This window comes from Dipodomys spectabilis, unplaced genomic scaffold (assembly GCF_019054845.1).
Source record: "Dipodomys spectabilis isolate Male_0828 unplaced genomic scaffold, ASM1905484v1 ptg000783l, whole genome shotgun sequence".
In the NCBI taxonomy this organism is placed as follows: domain Eukaryota; kingdom Metazoa; phylum Chordata; class Mammalia; order Rodentia; family Heteromyidae; genus Dipodomys; species Dipodomys spectabilis.
Window position 1 is genome coordinate 13,813,215 of NW_024871460.1, and position 19,783 is coordinate 13,832,997.

The following is a 19,783-nucleotide window of genomic DNA, read 5'->3' on the forward strand; positions in this document are numbered from 1 at the left end:
TCTTCCTGATGAATTAGTAGAATTGTATCGTGTATCTATAGCACCCTTTTTCCACTTATTTGTCCATTGAGGTGCATCTAGGCTACAGCCTTTTCTACCACTGACTTTGTTTTCATGAGTTCTAAAAACGTTCACATTAGTTCCAAAAGGGGGCAGCATTTACTCACATTTTAGTCACAGTAAGCAATCCAAAAATTATTATTTTCATTAGGCTTTAGGGCAATGAAAATTTGGAAAATTGGAGGCAAAGGGCATTTTCACACTAGAGTTTGGTGAGAGTAAAAAGGATGTCAAGAAGGAAGATGTGTGGAAATCCTGGCTTCCACTTTCCTGTGTAGGCATTTATGAACAGCTAGGCAAGACAGTTTTGCACGTATGTAGCTCTATTTCTGTGCCTTCTTCTCTGTACAATCATTGATTTACCCATTCTATTTGCTCAACAAATACACTGAACACCATATTTATGTGTGTGTATGTGTGTGTGTGTGTGTGTGTGTGTGTGTGTGTGTATGTATTTATGTATATATGAGTTTTCATAGGCTCTTCTTCCCTGAAACAAAACACACTCTACATTTTATGACTTAAGATATAATAGTTCCTAAGGGTAATTGTATCAGGAATTAGGGTAGGACTGGGATTGATCTGTACTTTAGTATATGCTAGAAGATATGTTTATAGCAAAAAAAAATGTTAAGTCACTAATACTTGACGTCTCAGATCGTGAATGTGACCATTTGGGACCTGTTCACTTTACTTTTGAGGAGCTTCCTCAAAAATAACCTTGATTGCTTTCTTCCAATACTGAACCAACATTAGAGGTAACAATTTAGAGACTGCATATTCAACCTGCTTCGTTTTGGAAAGAAGGAAAGTGGCCTACAGAGATTGCTACTTTTCTGTGGTATGCTGCTGAGTCTTTTCAGGTTATTTCTCTTCATGTTTTTCTATGTGTTCTTCTTTTGAAATTTACTCTATCTACTCAGGGTTCATTACAGTTCTGACTAACAAAATTAAATTTTTGAACAATTCTAAACTTACCGGTAAATTGAATTTCTCCATTAGGTTTCTTTTTTTTTGGGGGGGGGGGGGGTTCATGTCTTGGTGTTCAATTGGCAAAGCCATCACCAAACCCAAGGTCACCTAGCTTTTCTCCTAAACAGTTTTAGTGGAGTTTCACAGATGTCTGTTTTACATTTCCCTTTTCAACTCCTAAACAATTTTAGTGGAGTTTCACTGATGTCTGTTTTACATTTCCATTTTCAACTAATTTTTGTAAAGAGTATGAGATCTAGGTCTAGCTTCCTTTTCTTTCTTTTTCTCTCTTCCTTCCCTCCTTCCTTCCTTCCTTCCTTCCTTCCCTCTTTCCAGTTTTCTATCACCACTTCTGGGAAGAAGGAAGAATACTTCTCTATTTTGTTATCTTTGATCTTTTATTTGTGTTAGTATCTTTTGAATACCTTTATTCCATATCAATATCAATAGAGAAATTTTTTTGTCTTTTCTTGCTGGCAACATCATCTTGATTATTATAGTCTTAATGAAGTTAAACAGTGTTAATTGTCTAATTTACTTTTCTCCTTTAACATTTTATTGGCTATGGTTGGTCTTTTACCTCTCCATTTAAACCTTAAAATATGTTTAAAATTCACAAAATAACTTTCTGAAGTTTCAACTTAATTACATTATATTTGCATTATTGACAATATTGACTCTTGATCCATGGACCTGTAATATCTATGTAGTTCTTTTAATTTTTCAAGGTGTTATGGCTTTCTTCATATATGTCTTTCACATATTTTATTAGATGTCTACCTATTTAATTCGAGAGGAGTTTTAATGTAATGACATTAAATTTTTATTTCAAATTTTGATTATCCATTACTGGTACATAGGGAAGTTATTAAACTTTTGTATATTAAACTTATATTTTGTAACTTTCTATAATTTAATTTGAGATTTGCATGTTACTTCTAACAGACAATTAAAAAAATTTCTTCCTTCCCAATCTGTGTTGTTGTTATTCTTTTTTCTTGACTTATTGCATTATCTAAGACTTCCAGTACAATGTTGAAAGAATGTGAACAAGGAATGCCTTGTTTCTCATCTTAGCAGGCAATGTTTTCTCACCCTGAGTATATTGTTAACTATGAGTTTTTTTTCCTTCAAATAGATGTTCTTATCAAGTTTAGGAAGTTTCTTAAGTATTCTAGTTTGCTGATAGTTTTAATTATGAGTGGATGCTATGTTTTATCATGTCCTTTTTGGCTTTTCTTATGATCACATGACTCCTGGCTTCCTAAACGTGCTTGTACGATGGATTACAATCACTGATTTTCAATTTTTGAGTTAACTTTGGATACCGATGTAAATCCCATATGGTTAAGGTGAGTCATCCTTAGTATATATTGTTGGGTATGCCATGCTAATTTCCTTTTAGAAACATTACTAGGCTCTCCAGTGCTTCTGCTTTCTTACTCCAGAACTTCAATAGTAATTTTATCTCTAACATTCCTCAAAAATAAGAATTCCATACCACTAATATCAAGAAGCAGTAGAAGACCATTGGCCCAGGAGTTTAGCTTGATTTACAATTTGGCTCCACTACTTCCCAGCTACAGAAACACAAGTCAACGGTTCATCCTTGAGCCGTCACTCACTTGTCAGATAAACACTTAAAACATTCCCTCCCCTCAAAAACCCAAGCTTCTCAACACAGCACTAATTCATAGCAGTCATGGTGAGTAAATGTACAGTTCGTATGAAGCAACACTTGCCTTGACCTCTTTATCTGTGATCCTGGGATTGTGCACCCCTCAATAAAGCATCATCAAGCATTTCAGTGTATTCTGTCTTACAGAAAACATGTGCTGCAGTGTTAAACTAGTGCGATTATTAGGAAATCATGCCAGCAGGTTTGTTCTTTGAAATTCTCCCTCATCTTCCTGGGTGCTCATCAAACTTATCTCTAGAGAACTATTTTATTCAAATTAAATGTTAAGAGACCAAGAGCAACCCAGAAGAACAAACCATATCACAAAAGGGTGCCTTGAAGGTTGAAATGGTGTATGTTTCTGTTTCAGAAACCACTCTCCCTTAGCAACCAACTGACTGATGCTAACAGTGACCAAGTCCTTCATCAGAATCTCCTTTAGAGATTGTCTGCTCTCATGATTCCTTGAGGTTAGTTGCCTGCTCATAGGCAAACCCATAAACCACACATGCATACATATATGTACGCATGCACGCTGCGTTTGTGGCCTAGAGTACACTGTCCATTTCTCACTCATCAAAGGCTCAGATTCTGGTACCATCATTTGCCTTTCTTGCACAGATTTTCAGAGAAAGGCTTCATTGTCATAAAAGTACAGCGATTATATAATCTAAGAGTAAATAGCCTTCCTTTCAATTAAATAAATGCAGCCTGAAGACAAGTCTCTATCTTAGCCTTGTTTTGCTCATTTTTACCTCATAATAGTGAAGTTTTGTCACCGGCCTGCATTTAGAAACCGTTGGCAGAGGAACGACTCAGTTAACGAGGTATATAAAGGGGAAAGGTTGACTCAGGTGAGTAATGTTCTAGGAGAAAATGCTCAATTCTACAAAGGACAGTTGAGGATCAACCTCAGCATTTTTAGTAGCTTATAAATTTATAAATTTAATAAGCACTGCACAGCAATGCAGAGTGGAAACTGCCAAGACACTCAAGCTCTGCCCATCGCCCTATTTTTAGATTCTTTTTACAACTCAAACAGAAGAGTCAATGTTTCATTAACTTCATAATGATATCTCAGTACTTTTTTTCCTCCAAATATATCTAGGGAAATGCATTAGACTAATACTTCCAAATGCTTTTTTGTTTGTCTGTTTTGAAAATAGGACCCACTTTGTGGCCCTGACAGAGAACATAAATACCTCTGGGTATTTTAGGCATTATCTAGAACAGAGTCACACCAAGGTCTTAGCTTTCCAGTGTAATGTGAGAACACAGCACAAGTACTATTAAATGTGTTGCATACCCCAGAATGTCAGGTTTACAACTGGGCTTTTATGTCAACTTTCTTTAGTTAAAGGAGAAAGAAGGAGAAAGAAGAAAGAAGACAAAAAAAGGAGGAAAAAATGTAGGAAGAGAATGATGGAAGGATAAAAGTGGCAATGGCGCTGGCTCTGAGAATGACTGGATGGAGATTTATGGGAATCAAGAGCCCTGATCTTGCCCAGCTTGTCCGGGAATTTTTTCAGTTTGTGGGTGATTTGTTAATTGCTGTCTGGTCATCCTTTCCAAGGAGTCAATTTTGGACTCTAATCCTCACATTCAGAGACACCAAAGCCAAGCCAGATTGTTTTCCAGGAATAGGATTTTATAGGACGAGGCTGGTGCGTGCATTGTGTAGTCATTGGTCGCTATTTTATTTCATATTTAACAACCTAGTCACTACCGGAAAAAAAAGTGGTCACATTACCATATCTTGGAGATCATTATTTTTTTTTCAAAAAAAGAGGGGCAGTGTCCCTACCTTTCTAGCATAGATATAATCCTACATGAAAGAGTATGAAAAGGTTCTGTTCTGAAACTTCTAATTCCACAGACATGAAGAACCCCAGAGAATAGTTAATATGCTTAAGTCTGGTTTATAGATGAGCATATTATCACTTAGCTAGTTTGAGTTACGTTTCAAAGTTGGAATTGCAGGACATGGGAGGGGAGAAATAAGAGTTCATTATATTCAGTATATTATGTAAACATTGAACTATGTAACTTGAGGGTATGAATGGGATGAATAATAATGGAGGAGAATGTTAAGAGTGATATTGATCAAGATGCATTATACTCATAATCTGACTTGTAGAATTAAAATTCCTTTGCACAACTACTTAAAATTATTTTTAAAAGGAAAGAAAAACAAGTTGGCTAAATGGTTGGTTAAAGATGGAACCAGGTTTTGAGTCCAACCAGTCTGAATCTAGAGCCTTAAGCCTTACAACCAGTACATATTTCCTTCTCATGTTAATCATCACTTTTCCGCTCAAGTTTATACATACATACAGATCGAAATCCTCATTTTGTAGCCATAGAACTCACTAAATTACTCTGAGCCCTGGTTTTTCATTCATGAAATTTAAAAATGAGCAAATTATTTAGCAAGATAACAAATTGCATGTGACAGGTAAATCATTCATGGTACCCATTAAACATACAGAAAGTACTGCCAAAACCAGCCACTCTTTTATTGACTATGAGAAAGCTTAAGTTTATGTTAATTTTTAGGGTCTGATAGAATATTTCATGTGTATTACAGTGGTATTCATATGATGTGTCTCTAAACTTTATTTTCAAAAGCTTAAGGCCCAAATACAAACTTCTCTGGAATAAAAAAAAAAAAAGAAAGTACTGCCAAAACATAACCAGGCTCAAAATGGCAAAACAAGCTCACAAGCCAAAAGAACTGGTCACTCAGGACAGTATCTCCAGAATGAGGAAAGGTTAGTAGTAGAAAGAATGAGGTAATTTTGATTTAGATAACTCAGTCATTAAAGCAGGCAAAGGATTGTGAGTTTCAGATCTCACCACAGTGAGATCCTGTCTTAACAAGAACAACAAAAACATTAGCTAATATCAGTTTGACTCTTCATACAAAAATGTATGTTATTCTTCAATCCATCTCTTTGCCTACTCCAGTTACATAGTGGGACTTTTATGGTTATATCAAATACTTTGTCATTGCAAAATGGAAATCTGTGAGCTTCACCAAAAGAGGTCTGGGTTTATCTTAGAAAAGAAAAAATGGAAAGAGGAGTGGTAATCTTCCATATGCATGCAATGAAGAACATAGTGGGAATGTGGGACAATAGGATGTAGAAGGTAGAGCATGAACTATGTAACAAGATATATCTAAATTTACTTTCCTAGCCCAGCTACCTGTTCCCTAACCTAACAAAGTATGCCTCTCTACCTCATCTTTGTCATGGTAGCAAGACTTGTACCTATATCAGAGAGTTGTTGTGAAGTCCTACAGAAATAATCTTGGTAAAGTGCCCAATCCATTTTTCTCTAGTCTATACAAGGTACTTGTTAAATACTTTGTACACACCTTTCCTTTTAGACAAAGAAAATGCGAAAATGCTTGCTCACATATAGTTTCACATGCTCATTTTACTCATTTCTTCTAGAAGTATCTAGAAGTGTCTGCATTTGGCAAGTTCCAGCCTCAGCTGTCTGCTGGTGCTGAGAAGCTTGGATGAAGTCAAGATGCTTTGCTGCTATTTCTGCAGCCTGTGCTAGTTAGTGCTGAACTTCTGGCTTCTAAGCTGTAGGAAGTGAGCAACCATGCCCTACCTACCTGATCCCAGTTCTTGGACTTGTAGTTTCAGAAACTTCTGCTTCTTCCATAGTTGGGTAAAGGCAAGTCCTTATAATAAATGCCTGGAAACATATATATCCACATATTTCTATTTATGTTTTTATGCATGTATACAGATGTATTATTGCACAGTTTATATAAATTTGATTTATACAAAATGGGACCATTCACGTCTCCCTTTTCCTCACTCTGTTTTTAAGGCTTGTACGTATGGTAGTATGGAATAGGCTCCATTCCTTTTGATGATTAAATAATATTCAGGTTTATGGATCCCTCACATTTGTTCATTTACTCATTGATAGAGTTTGAACTGTTTTCAGTGTTTGGAATTAGAGAGAGGTGACAGATGTACAACATTATGAATGTACTCAATGTCATTGATGTCATTGATGGCCTATAATTTAAGATAGTTAATTCTGTAATATGTAAATTTTACTGCAATACAACATTAAAAGTTCTTAAGTTGTAATTCAATTTCCTTTTTTTAGAAAAATGCTTCCTGCATCTACAATTGCTCAGAATGAAGGAAAAGAAATCCAATGAAGTTCATAGGTACAAAACTGGTTCATAGGACAGCTGTATGGGCATGACACTAAGCATTTACGCTGAGAGGTTTGAGGGCTTTCCACATTGACTGGAATCTGCTTCTATGTTATTCTTTGCTCTGCTATTTTGCCACAAACCTGCCATTGATTGACTTCTTGACATGCACATAAAATCAATTAGCATCCAACCTCTGAGAATAATTCTCTTAATAGGTTACTGCTTTCACCATTTAGCCAACAGAGCAAACTTCTTTTTTTCACCAGTTAGCCAAGCAAGACACATTTCTTTCCACACGACTCTATACTTATTTAGCAAGGCATTTGGGAATATTTATCAGCCTGCATGTGTCAACAATTAGATGTCAATAGAATTTCTATGCTCAAGCTTTTGTATACAAGGAACATATTTAGCCAAAACTTCCAGTTCCTCACAATTCCTCTGAATTCATCAGATTGTTTTCATCATGGAATGGCTTTAGACGCATCAGATAAAGGCAGGCCCACCCCATCTTGCCTCCCATCTCCCCTTAAGAGGGAATGGTATGAAAGTCAAACCCAGATCAAGTATGGTCCTAGCCAGCCCTCTTCCAACATTTGTCTAACTTTCCTTATAAGGGTAACTTTTCTTTTAACTGCTAACTCAGCTTTACACTTGGTTGTTTTACTTCTTTCTTATTTCAAAGTTCTGAAGTTAATGTCTTTTTAGAACCTTCTGACTCCCTCTCTCTCCACACCTTCCTCCTACATTCCATCTTCTAGGAGCTTACATTTAGCTCTGAGAATATACACAAATCATCTCTAAGTCACTAACTGTACTATTTTCATTTGACAGATTCTACCTCAAGGATATCTTTTTCATTATTCAAGTACTTAGTACCTCCTCATACCAGCACCTCTAGCTAAATAGTATTCTCAGTAATGTCTTAGGATGTTACTGTATTTTTGGTATTTGAATTCTCTCACTATATTGCATGGTCCTTAATGAAAGAAACATCATCTGTCTAGTCTCTGCCTTTTTTAACAATGCCAGAGCAATTAGGAGTTGCACAATTGTAATAATTTGGCCACCTAAACTAATTAAATAGCCAGGACTAGTCATATAGATGAAAATTTATAAATGTGATTCATGATGGTGATAGTTCTTATAATACAATATATTGAAAAATGATAAGCTATTTATGCACTTGTTTTTGGTTAGCTGATTGAGACTTTTGAGAATTGGTGAGAGTATACTGTAATATTTATTTAATTTTTGTCGGTCATGGGGGCTGAACTCTGGGCCTGGGCGCTGTCCCTCAGCTCTTCAGCTCAAGGCTAATACTCTAAATCTTGAGCCACATCACCACTTCTGGCTTTTTTCTGCGTATGTGGTGCTGAGGAATCAAACTCAGGGCCTCATACATGTGAGACAAGCACTCTACCACTGAGCCAACTTCCCAGCCCTAACAATTTATTTTTTAAGGATTTTTTCTCAAGCAGGAACTCATTTATTAACATGGAGCATGCCCTTTTTAAAGTAAAAGACTGCATGGGAGGGGAGGAAATGGAACCAACCAATCACTGTAAAGGCCTTATGATGCACCTAAGCTTCTATGAGTTGTTTACACACTGAACATAAACAATTTCGGTTCTGTCCACTCAACTTCCTCTCAGGGCCATCTTTGCTGCCTGTGTTCCCCACAGATTCCCTCTTTTTGTTTTAATGGCAGATCCACCTCCCAGTTAGTTATCCTTTTCCCCTCCTCTGTAAAAGTTATCTTAACAGGATTATATTGGTAAGAATAGCATTGGCCATGCAGGGGGTTTGAGGCAAGTCTGGGGGGCGAGATTGGTCAGACAAGAATAAGGAGGGCCCTTGTGCATAAGAGCCCGTTCCAGTTACCTCACATCCCCACCTAGCACAGTAATAAACATCAGCCCCAACACAGTTAGAAATGTCCCAAGCAGTTCTATTGATTCCGAACTAAAATTATTTTCTCTTGTGTACAGTGACACCTCCAAACAAAAACAGTGCTTGACCAACCAGGGAGTGTTCAAGGCTGAACAGAAGATAAAAGAGACATCGAGAGGAAGTTATGATTTCTAAGGAATTTTTTAGCCTGTGTTAATTGTGCAAAAGTTTCATTGTGATGTTTCATACATGCATATAATATATTTGGATCAAATCTACCCCCACATTACTATTTTTTATCCTCCTATTTGTTCAGTTTGATAATTGTAAATTTTAGATATTCTTGATATCCTAGAAAGTAATATCACCTGAGCTATTTTGTAAATTAAAATGGACTTCCACACCACAGTTCATAATATACTGCCTCTTGGTAGATAAAGATGATTTGGAAGGAGAAAGAAAAATTAGATAAGGATGGCTGACACACTGAAAAGAGGAGCGAACAGAAGGTGGGTGAAGGAGATGGTGATGTGCACATGTGGATCCCCGCAATATAAAGTGAGGATAGTACCTTGAGACACTGCTGAGCCTGAAGTTAAATGGGAGCTGAAAAGTAGCCATGGAATATATGAGCTCAGGTTACTATTAACATTTGCTCCTGTGGGGTCAGAAGCCAGATTAAACAGTAGGAGATAAGAAGATGAGGATTCTTACCATATACAAGTCTTCTAATGAGGTTAACTTATTGGTGAGATCCATTTTTACTCTTTGTGACATTGGACAAAGCTTATATATTTTTCTGAACCTTGGCTTTATTACCTGGAACTTGAGCAGCTCAGACTGTCTTGAAAATTGATTAAAAAATTTAACTAATATGGCATGGAAAAAATGCCCAGAAATGTTGATACCATGTCTCTCATTTGAGAGTTCTTGAAATCAATCTGTTACCGCAGGTCAAGAATACTATTCTAAATAGGGGCTACAATGCCATGCAAGAAGTTCCATATGTTTGTAGTAATCATGTATGTGTTTCCTAACACCATTAGGAGACAGATATGCTTAGTAAAGCATACTATAACTGTAGAGTACTATGGATTTATGCTCTTTTTACCTCATCCTAACTTTTCATTGAATATTGTACTTTCTTACTAGTTAAATCCTACATTAATTGATTCTATATTTATTATCTTCTTTTTTATTTCTTTTTATGTTTTTTATTGTAAAAATACTGTACAGAGAGGTTACAGTTACATAAGCAAGATAATGAGTACATTTCCTATCAAGCATTGTTACCTCCTCCTTTGTTTTTTCCCTATCATCCCTTCCCTCCCACCTCCACAACTACACTGCCCTCATCCTCCACACCCCACCCACTAAATTGTAAAGTTTGTTTTCAACATAGTGTCTTGTATATCTCATTGTTACAATGGGTCAACCTGTATCCCTATTTAAACATTTTGTTTTTTCCCTTCCCCTCTCCAAATTAGAGAAGTGTATATACAAGATGCCAAGCAAACATCAGATACAGTGAAAACAGGGGTTATAGTGCGGGGTAGGAACATACAAAGACACAAAAAAATCACATGGTACATTATAAATAGGTTAGAAATAATAGCTAGAAGGAAAAAACCACTTGTGTTCCTATCTTGGGGTTCATTTCGCTTAACATCATCTTTTTTTTTTTTTTATGTCGAAAAACGAGCTTTATTTACAACTTTGGCGCCCAGTGGAGGATCAGGGGCATATGGGAAGGAATGGGAAGGGGAAACAAAGAAGGAGGCAACAATGTTTGATAAGAAATGTACTCATTACCTTGCTCATGTAATTCTAACCCCTTTGTACAGTATTTTCACAATAAATAATTTTAAAAAAGACAACAGAAGGGGCAAAGTAAAGCTGGAGATTGTAGCCAAACACAAAATGAAACCATGATGAAAATACTGCAATAAAAGGAAAGGATACAAAAATATTCATAAATGGGTTTAACAAAGAACTTCCAAACAAAGAATAATCATTGGTCCATCAAACACAGGTAGAAGAAGTCATATTCATTAGTGCACACAATTCACCAGGTACTTTGGCTTTAGAGTCGGTGCAAGGATTTTAAGAACTATCTGTGCTAAGAATTGTCTTTATGTCTATTTTATATATGAAACATCTAAGGCTCAGAGAAGCTAAATAACTTGCCAAAGGCACACAATAAGAACTAAAGAAGGAGACAGACTTGACAAGCAGTCTGACTCATCTACCATAATCTCAATCACAAAACAATACTGCTTTCTGTCTCAAATTGATGTATCTTATCAAGGTACATTTTTAAGGAACAATAGTGTAGATCTTGATATCAAAACAAATGACACAAATGAGGAACTTCCGTTAAAGATAAAGAGAAGCCTTTGTTACCTAATCAAAATCCTATGCTATGAAGTGCGTTTCTTTTCTTTTATTTTGTGAACATACTGTACAGAGGGGTTACAATTACATGGGCAGGATAATGTGTACATTTCTTATCAAGCATTGCAGCCTCCTCCTTTGTTTACCCTTCACATCCCTTCCCATCCCCCCTGCCCCCACCCAACCCTCCCCCCCCCCACCAACATTGTAAAGCTCGTTTTTGACATGACAACTTGTACTTCTCATTGTTGCAACAGATCCACCTGTATCCTTAAACAACTGGCTTTTCCCCATCTCCTCCACAAGTTATGCTGACATCAAATATAGTGAAAGCAGGGGTTATACTGTAGGGGAGGGACATACAAAGCAACAAGAGATAATCTTATAAATGCGTTAGAAACAAATGCATGAAAGAAAAAGCATTAAAAATACATATCTAAGGGTTCATTTTCCTAACATCACATTATCTGACCTTTTCCGCTTGACTCATACATGTACTAGATATTGCAAATAAGGGAAACCATGGGACCTATGTTTCTTTGGGCCTGGCTTACTTCACTTAATATGATTTTTGTTTGTTTGTTTGTTGTTTTTTTATTGTGAAAATACCGTACATAGGGGTTACAACTACATGACCATTTCCTAACAAATTGGGCAATGTCATTCTTTCTGATGGAGGCATAGAATTCCATTGTGTATATATTCCACATTTTCTTTATCCATTCATCTAATGAGAGACATCTGGGTTGGTTCCATATCTTAGCTATGGTAAATAATGCTGCAATAAACATAGTTGCACTGGTAGCTTTAGTGTGGTCTTGTTTGTGATCATTTGGGTAAATGCCCAAAACTGGGATTGCTGGGTCATAGGGGAGCTCTATGTGGAGTCTTTTGAGGAACCTCCATACTACTTTCCAAAGTGGTAGAACAAGTTTACATTCCCACCAACAATGCTGTAAGGTTCCCTTCTGTCCACATCCCCTCCAGCATCTGTTGTTATTAGAGTTCTTGATTATAGCCATTCTAACTGGGGTGAGGTGGAATCTCAATGTTGTTTTGATTTGTATTTCTTTTATGGCTAGGGAGGTTGAGCATTTCTTCATATGTATTGGCCATCCTTCTTTCCTCTTCAGAGAAGTTTCTCTGTAAGTTTTTAGCCCACTTATTTATTAGACAGTTGTTTCTTCGGGGATTTGTTGTTGGGGAATTTAAGTTTTTGAGTTCCAAGTATATTTTACATGAGACCCTTGTCCGTTATATGGCTAGTGAAGATCTCCCAATCTGTGGGCTTTCTATTGATCTTGCTAGCTATGTCCTTTGCCATGCAGAAGCTCTACAGCTTCATGTCTTCCCATTTGTCCAACCTTCCTTTGAATTGTTGGGTTTCTGGGTCTCTATTAAGAAAATTTCAGCCTGTGCCAAGGAGACCTAGGGTTTCTTCTATTCCATCCTGTAATGTTTTCAGGGTGTCTGCTTTGACTCCAAGGTCTTTAATCCATTTGGAGTTGATTCTTGTGCAGGGTGATATATAAAGATCCAGCTTTAGTTTTTTACAAGTGATTAACCAATTTTGCCAGCACCATTTACTGAAGAGGCTGTCTTTCTTCCATTCTATTTTTTAGCTCCCTTATTGAAGATTAGGTGCCTATTGGTCTGTAGGTTCATTTCTGGGTTTTCAATTCTATTCCATTGGCCCTTCAGTCTGTTCTTGTGCCAGTACCAAGATGTTTTGATTACTATGGCCTTGAAATTTGGTATTGATATTTCTCCAGCACCGTTCTTTCTTTTAACGATCATTTTTGCTATTTGGGGGTCTTTTATTGTTCCATATGAATTTTGGGATTGCTTCTTCTATTTCATTGAAGAATGATAGGTATTGCATTGAATTTGTAGATAGCCTTGGGAAGTATTGCCATTTTCATGATGTTGATCCTTTTAATCCAGGAGCATGGGAAGTTTTGCCACTTTCTAAGTTCTGTTTTGATTTCCTTTTTCAGATTTTTAAAGTTTTCATCAAAGTTTTCACTTCTTTAGTTAATTCCTAGGTATTTTATTTTTGTGAGGCTATTACAAAAGGAGTTGCTTTCCTGATTTCAGTTGTGCTCTTCTCATTGTTGGCATACAGTAAAGCCATTGATTTTTGAAGGTTAATTTTATACCCTACTGCTTTGCCAGTTTTGAACCAGCTCGAGGAATTTGAGAGTGGAGTCCATGGGATTTTTTAAATACAAGATCGTGTCATCTGCAAAAAGGGAGAGTTTTACTTCATGTTTCCCTATTTGAATCCCCTTTATGTTTGCATCTTGTCTTATTGCTGTAGCTAGGCATTCTAATACTAGATTGAAAAGCAGTGGAGAGAGTGGACATCCTTGTCTCGTTCCTGAGTTAAAAGGAAATGGCTTTAGATTTTCACCATTAAGTATAATGCCGGCTGTATGTTTTTCCTCTACAGCCTTTATTGTATTGAGGAATATTCCATGGATTCCTAATTTTTCCAGAACCTTCATCATAAAGGAGTGTTGGATCTTGTCAAATGCTTTTTCTGCATCTATTGAAATAACCATGCGGTTCTTATCCTTGCTCTTGTTGATGTGATGAATTATATTAATTGATTTGCATATATTGAACCAGCTTTGCATCCCTGAAATGAATACTCTCTGATCGTGGTGTATGCTTTTTTTTGATGAATTTTTGAAGTCTATTGGCCAAAATTTTGTTGAGAAGTTTTGTGTCGATGTTCATTAAAGAAATGGGTCTATAGTTCTCTTCCTTTGATGAGTCCCTGCCTTGTTTTAGGATGAGGGTTAAGATGGCTTCATTAAAGAGTTTTTATTATCTTCTTATCTTAACCATTTTACATAATTTATTATCACATGCTTTGTATACAGAAAGTTTTCACTGCTCAAAATTGCAGTGAGCTTGAATCTTTCAAAATGCCAGTGATCACTTTCAGTTTATAATTCATGGCTCAGACTTGCTATAGACCTTGCAAACTCCAGCTACTTCTTTTGGATTTCTACACTTTAAGAAGGCTGAACACAAGTGACTATACAGTCTGTTGCTTTCAGTGTCTTGTTTTGAACTCAGGTTCTGGGCACCTCAGACACACACTGAACACTTCAGAAACTGCCGCTTCACTAGCAGTTTTCCTTCACTTCCTGACTGAACTATCACTTGTCATGAGGCACGTCTTCAATGATTTGAGAAAGAAACCGGAAGAGATTATATTCTTTCTCTGCAGAGCACCATCAACCTGAACAGGAGCAAATGTCTCAGGCCCAGGGACCATTTTTTCATAGAAGCAGCTCTCAAGTCTTGCATGAAGCTGCAGCCCTAGGCCAGCTTTTGGGGCTGAAAGACTTGAGTTCCCTCTCACTTGGCATACCCATGCTGTAGTTCATATCCAGTCTCTATGTCTACTTCTCCATCCTCTCTTGATTCTATGTCTGCTATCCTTGCAAAGGAAGATCTTTAGGGTAAAGCCAAGAAAGAAGCCAGTAACCATGCTACGTGACTGAGCTGGTACTTTCTGACAGAACTATTTGTTACTCCTGGCAGATTTTAGGGAGGAAAAAAAATCTGCCTTGCCAGAGCTTCTGTTGCCAATAATCATCACTCTGAGAGTATTCGTCAGGGAAAAAGAAGATTGAGGTAAAGGGAGGAAGAGGGCTGAAACTGAACTGTGCTTTAGATTGGCACTCTCCATTTAATAATGGGGAAATGGTATTACTTTACTGGTAATTAACTTTTTTAAATAAAAAAGAAAGCCTTATGCAAAATGTCAGCTGCACTCTGTTTACTGGAATATATCAACACACGAGGCAAACTCAGCTTTGTTGATGTACCCAAGACAGTTAAACTGACAAAGCTCAGATGAGTCTGTTATAAATCTGACTCTGACTTACAAAAGCACATATCTGAGTCAAGACTGAGGACAACTATATATGTGTGCATGTATTTTCCTGACCCTAAATGAAAGGTCCAGACATATGAGAAAACTGTTTATCCTTTGAACACCAAACATCATAAAGAGTCACTCTGAAATGTTAAAATGTGGAGCCATAGGTCTGTTATCTGTGCATGAACAAAACAATACTGTGACTTTAGGAGAGAAGTGGAGAGGAGGAGCTGAAATGGTATGAAAAACACCCAACAGAAATGATAAACTGGGTTTTAATGACAAAGTCACTTGGCTGAGTATAACACGGCTGCCAAGTAAGCTGATCTGACTTCATTAGGTGATAGCCAGCCTCCCAAAGCCATCATCGGCCTGGAAGAAAGCCATATGTGTTGGTTGCACAAATGGACATTGATTTTTCAATAAACTGGAACCCAAAGCCAACATCAGCCCATGATATCTTTTCTCAGGAGAGAGTATTTCTCGCTCATGCCTGGAATCATGTCTCAGCTCTTACATTACAAGAATTACATTGGTGAAGCAGTGTAGAAAACATCGACTCACTTAAGTCATGTGATAAATGAGGCAATTAAGTCGATTAGATGCACAGTTACTGAGTTGTATCTGTTTTGCTTTGTAAAATATCTTTTTAAATAGGATCATCTGTCTTACCGTACTTGACAGCATTAGAATTCCATGGGGCAGAAAAATTGTGACTCATTATCCTTGAAAACAGTGCCCACCTCCTAACTGGATAAAGAGTAACCGCACTCTCTAACGTGTGGGTTGTGATTCCTCACTCTTTACCCTTGAAGGCAGAACGCATTTTACATTGACTATTTACCTACAATTCTTTCAATATTTAGCTTTTTATTTTGCTATGATTTTCATGTGATTGCAGATTGGCAGACAGAACTTTATTTATCCTTTTTTCCCTCTCATTTGCTTAGATGCATCTTCCCAGAGGAGGAGAGAGAGAAATTGTTCCAACGTCATATTGTCTCGGAAAAGTCACTTGAGTGACATCATAATGAAAGAACAAGCAGGAATTTTTGTCTAGAGGGAGAGTGTGAAGTCCCTGAGAATGCTGACATTAATGTCAATGCTGACATTAACAACCCTGTTCTTTAATATATAGAGCTTGTGGCTGGGGAAAAGGTATATAAGTCTTCAGAGGAACTATTGGGAGGAAACCATAATAAGATTCTTGCTTTTGGAAATTCAGGGTCGAATACATTACTATATAAGGTAAATGAACAGTTAAAAAAAAAAGAAGAAGTACCAGGAACTATGAGAGGGAGCCAGCCACAAATGAAGATAATATTGAACTGGTTGGTGAGGGATATCAAGTAGTAGATTCATAGGAGATCTTAAACATCATTATTCCTTAGAAAGGCAAAATCAAAGTTCAACAAAATAAAACACTAGGAATTAGGTACTCAAAAGGGATGGTATAGGGTCAAAGGAAAAGGGGGTAGTTCAATGATGAAGAGAAGAAGGGAAAATGCCATCAAGAATCCAATGTATAAAAAATTATATAAAGTGAAGTAAGCCAGGCCCAAAGAAACATAGGTCCCATAGTTTCCCTTATCTGCAATAACTCGTATATGTCTGAGACAAGCAGAAAAGGTCAGATAAGTTGATGTTAGGTGAAATGAATCCCAAGATATGGACTCAAATGTTTTTTTTTCTTGCGATTGTTTCTAACATATTTATAAGATATTTCTTTGTTGCTCTGTATGACCCTCCCCCAAGGTATAACCTCTGTTTTCATTGTATTTGATGTTGGTATAATTTGTGGAAGGGAAGGGAAAAAACAAATTGTTTAAATAGGGATACCCGTGGACCCATTGCAACAATGAGATGTATAAGACATTATGTGGAAAAACAAACTTTACAACTTTGGGGTGAGGGGGGGAGGATCAGGTTGGGGGAGGTGGGGAGAGTATGGGAAGGGATGGGAAGGGGAAACAAAGGAGGAGGCAACAATGCTTGATAATAAATCACCTTGCCCCCCCCCAAAAAAGAAAGAAATTACCTTGCCCATGTAATTGTAACCCCTCTGTATGGTATTTTCACACACAAAAAGAATCCAATGTACAACCTACAAAATTAATAAGAATAAAGGAAAGTGTGGGTAGGGAAAAGATGGATGAGAATGTTGAAAGTGGTGACATTGATCAAGATATATTGTGTTCATAAACTGCATTGTTACATGGCAACTCCTTTGTACAATTACTTAAAGGTAACGAAAAGAACACACACATTCGCACACGAACATTATCCATGAGCCAAATTATGCTGTTTTGCTTCCTTCAAATGTGTTACCTTGTTTTACCATACTGAAACAACATTGAAAACAATCAGGAGATTTCACATATAAATGTGGATTCCTTGGTCCAGGGCATATTCTCAGTGTTTGGCTCAGAAGCAACTGCCTGGGAATTCAGTGTACCTTCATTTATATAGCCCCCTCCAAGCTTCTTCTTTTTTTAACTATCGCTTTTTGGAACCCAGCAGGTAAGTCCCTGAATTCCTAACCTTTTTTCTGGAGGTTTTAAGGGGGAAAGGTGTCAGTACTGTCATGGAATAGGACTGAGACAGAGAGCCTCAACTAATCCAGCCACCTAGAAACATGTGGGGAAACTTTGTCTGAACAACTGAGGAGAACCTAAGAATTGAAGCCTTGGAAACATTCTTGGCTCGATGAGTGTGAATATGAATTGGTGATCTCACACACCAAGAGGTAGAAGGGCCCCAGTGTGGCAGAAGACAAGGATATCAAATATAGATTTCTTGGTCAGGGAGTCTGTAAATCTTGCATTTGACAGAAATTACCTAAATGACCTCACAAAAGTGCAATCTGGCTGAATACCAGCCAAGCATTCAAGAGCACTTCTGTATCCGTGCTAGTCAGCATCAGCCAACATTGAGCTTTTTAAATTTTGCTAATCAGATAGAAGCACAGCTCATTGTGTTAAGTTGAATGTTCCTGAGCATCAGTAATTTGAAGCACATTTTCAGATATATACAAACCATTTGGATTTTTTTTTCAAAGAATTACCAGATTATTATTGTTCATTATTCTCACTAGAGTATTTGTTTTTCCTTATTGTACTATCTGAACAACTGAGGTGAGTTTTCCTTCCCTAATGTACTTCTTACAAACACCTTTCCAAATTCTGATTCTTACTTTTTCAACTTCAGTCATATTTAAATCGCTTTTAGATGTTACGCTTCTCACAAGTCCTTTCCATTCCATGATTATCAAAATAATCTCTTGGTTCTTGCCTTTAACAAGACTGTAAATTTTTGTGTTTATATTTGATTCATTATTTGGAAGTATGTTTCTTTTCCTTTTTGAAAGGTTAAAAATATACTTTATTTAAAAAGTTGAAAGCTAATTATCTCATCACATTTCTGATAATTTTGGAAATCAAGTAGAATACAAACTTAAAACCAAAATATTTGAAATTGAAATTAAAACATTTTAAATGTTTAAGATCAAATTAATATGCAATTTTAAACTTATTGTAAGTAATAGGTGTCTTTATGGCTGAGTACTATCCCATGGTGTATATGTAGCCTATTTTGTTTATTCACTTTAAGGCATCACAGCTAATTCTACCACTTGGCTATTGTGAACAGAGCTACAGGAAACATGTATATTACTTACTCATTCAGTTTTATGTCCAATAGTGGTATGATGGGGTCATAGGTTAGGTCTACATTTAGTTTTTGAGGAACTTCCATAGTTGTTGCACTTTCTTAACATTCCTACCAAACCAACAATGTATGAGGGTTCCTTTCATTCATTCATACTCACTGGAATTTGTTGTACTTTGTCTTTTATGATAACTGCTGTTCTGAATAGAGATGGAATCTTAATGAAGTTTTTATTTTCATCTCCTTTATAGCTAAAGATGTTGAACATTTATATCCTTTGCAGGAAAATGGAAGTTAAGCAAGATAAGATCAAAATGTCAAATATCAAATCTCCTTCACTTTTGGAATCTATATTTTAAAGACATACATCTATACTTACATATACATAGAACTAAATTGTAACTATAGTTCTGTCTGAGGGGACTAGAGAAAAAGAAGAGAAGGAAAGGAATATGGAGAGTAAATAAAAAAATAAATGACATCTATGTATGACGATGGCATAAGAAATCCCACTGAAGGCTGTTAAAATTTGGCTCATGCCTGTAATCCTAACTACTCAGGAGGCAGAGATCAGAGAATCACAGGTTCAAAGGCAGATGAGGTAAGAAAGTCTATAACACTCTTATCGCCAAGTAACTGGCAAAAAGCCAGAAGTAGAGTTGTGGCTCAAGTGATAGAGTGCTAACCTTGAGCACAAAAGCTCAGGCTCTGAGTTCAAGTCCCAGGACAGGCACCAAAAAGGAAGAAAGAAAAAACAAAGGCAAAATGACTTAGGAACAAGTATGCCTCAAAAGGTAACATTGGCTTAGTAAGTGTAAGGCCCTGAGTTCAATCACCAGTAGTGAAAAATCATAAAAAAAAAAAATAGTCTCTCATTTTCTTCACTAAAACCATTAGCACACTCTGTATAATAAATGTTTATTGTGTTTTGTCCCTGTAGCTGTAGAAGTTAATTGTTAGCATCTGCTTTACTGGAAGTTTTTAAGAGCCACACTGGAGCAGGGTGAGATTATTTATATTATATTCTGTC